At 59.3% G+C, this 2,345-nt stretch overlaps 2 non-coding genes across 2 annotated transcripts in view; both read left to right on the forward strand.

Annotated features, from left to right (window-relative positions):
• Positions 1 to 1,431: 1,431 nt before the first annotated feature.
• LOC144193212 (5.8S ribosomal RNA) lies at positions 1,432 to 1,585 on the forward strand. Its single transcript, XR_013325675.1, has one exon. It is a non-coding gene; the product is annotated as a 5.8S ribosomal RNA (ribosomal RNA).
• A 454-nt stretch (positions 1,586 to 2,039) lies between these two features.
• LOC144193214 (28S ribosomal RNA) overlaps positions 2,040 to 2,345 on the forward strand; it is a 4,793-nt gene continuing 4,487 nt past the window's right edge. Inside the window, exon 1 of the ribosomal RNA XR_013325677.1 lies at positions 2,040 to 2,345. This exon is cut by the window's right edge and continues 4,487 nt beyond it. This is a non-coding gene — a ribosomal RNA (28S ribosomal RNA).

A 2,345-nucleotide genomic window follows, 5' to 3' on the forward strand; every position in this document is an offset into this window, starting at 1 on the left:
TTACCCCCGCCTTGACAAATCGAGCGCCACAAAAAGTTGCGCCGTAAAAGGGCCCTGACTTTCCTTGTTGGTTCGGGTTGGCATCGCCGGGGCTTGTGAGATAAGTGCCTATTCTAGGGGGATGGAGTACACAATCTCTACGACCTCTTTGGTGCCTCTGGGTGGTTCAGGCCCGTGGGAAAAGCCTCAGAGCCGCTTCCTTGAGGAGCCGCGGGTGACTCACGGGTTACGTCATCGCCTGGAGGTGTCGGGAGTTCTTTGTTTTGTTTTGCGAAAAACCCCCGTCACGAGAAACTGTGCTTCTTCTCGGTTTGTTACGGTTGCACGCAGGTGCCGCCGGCCGTTCCCACAGTTTTCTCGTCGTGTCACCGGGCTGCTTGCGGCTATCGGTAGATGCACTGTGCACGTCTCCCTGCCACGAAAGGAAGGAGTGAAGGAAGGTTGGCAAATAACCGAATCGATCGCGTGACAAGGTACAGGGCGATCGCACGTATTGACGTGAGGCATAACGAGAGGGGGTTGGGCCTAGGGCCGGCCCCGGAGGTATCCGTCCCTGTCGATTCTCTCTCTGGGTTGACGCGCAAGAGCACGGGCATGGCAGTCCGCGCGTGCGTCCCCGGGCTAGTCTCCGGCAGCGGCGTTCCGCCTCTTAGGGTAGTCGGGCGCCGAATCCCTCCCTCTCGCCCGGACCGGACTTTCGAAGGCTCATGTAGATGGCACTTATAGACGTGTCGGGGCCCGAGAAACAATGGTCCCGCACCGCCGAGGCCGGAATGGTTACAGTTTACTGTAACCGCTATAGTCAACGTAAAGGGGTGCACGTTGCCCGTCTCTGATGCGATGAAGGTTCGGGAAGATCGATTCGATGGACGGTGGTCGAGCCCGGATCCATTACGGCGACCACCACGGACAAGGTACCCGGTTCCGCTTTTGCTCGTCTGGCGCGTGCCAACAAAACGGGGGTATATGGGTTGCCACCCGGCCCGGTCTTGTGCTACGCTCGGAGTGTTCTGGGGTTCGGGAGCCGTGGGAAAAGCCTCAGAGCCGCTTCCTTGAGGAGCCGCGGGTGACTCACGGTGCTACGTCACCGCATTCCTCCGAGGACAGTAGTTACGCCGGATCACCGGTCCCATTACCTGGCCTTCGGCGACATCTCAACGCTCACCCCTTGGGCCCCACTTTACCCAAGTCGGGATGAACCTAGGATGGGGGGAGCTCTTGATCGACCCTAGGCCCCACCGCCTAACTCAGCCAAATCAGGGGTGGATAAACCGTGCCCGCCTTGGGAGCAATAGACCTTCCGATGCTTTGCCAACTCAGGTGTTGCGATCTTGAAAGGTGTCTCCGGGCATCACTGCTCTACATGGGTGGCCGGGCAGCGGGGGGCTGACCCGGGCGGCCGCCTGGAGATGTCGGGAGGCACCTGTAGACAACTCTCAGCGGTGGATCACTCGGCTCGTGCGTCGATGAAGAACGCAGCTAGCTGCGAGAATTAATGTGAATTGCAGGACACATTGATCATCGACACTTTGAACGCAACTCGCGGCCCCGGGTCCCTCCCGGGGCCACGTCTGTCTGAGCGTCGCCTGACATTCAATCGGGCCCGACCGCGGCGGTGAGGGGCGGCACCGTTCCGCGGCGTGGCCCGCGACTGGGGATGCAAGATCGGGGAAAGTGTTATGCCAGCACGCACCCCGACCCCCTAAGTAAAGCCAGATACGGGGCTCGTCCATGCCCGTACAGAGAAGTGGTCGAGAGAGCGAGATTTCGGGGAACATGCATATGTGAGCGAGGCATGTCGTTGAGATCCACAAAGACCTCACAGTCCGCGGTCACGAGGCGGTCATTTGGATAGTAACCACCGACCCGTGAGTGTCCCTCCGCAAAATGGACTGGATCCGAGGCAAAAACAACACGGACCGAAGGCGCCGGCGCGTGGTGCGCGGACACCCGCGTCGGCAGGGCGATAACCGAAAAAAATGAAATAAAAGGATCTCCTCCCCGAATCTCAATCGATCGAACCGCGGCTTTTATGGTTCCGACCTCAGATCAGACGGGGCTACCCGCTGAATTTAAGCATATTACTAAGCGGAGGAAAAGAAACTAACTAGGATTCCCCTAGTAGCGGCGAGCGAAGCGGGAAAAGCCCAGCGCTGAATCCGCTGCCCCTGGCAGGCAGTGGAAATGTGGCGTAAGAAAGGTACCACTCACTTTGCGCCCCGAAGGGCCTGAGTCCTTCTGATGGAGGCTCAATCCCGTGGACGGTGTGAGGCCGGTAGCGGTTCACGGGTCGCCCGAGATGGTACCTTTCCGGAGTCGGGTTGTTTGTGAATGCAGCCCAAAGC

The sequence above is a fragment of the Stigmatopora nigra genome, unplaced genomic scaffold (genome assembly GCF_051989575.1).
Source record: "Stigmatopora nigra isolate UIUO_SnigA unplaced genomic scaffold, RoL_Snig_1.1 HiC_scaffold_226, whole genome shotgun sequence".
Classification (NCBI taxonomy): Eukaryota; Metazoa; Chordata; class Actinopteri; order Syngnathiformes; family Syngnathidae; genus Stigmatopora; species Stigmatopora nigra.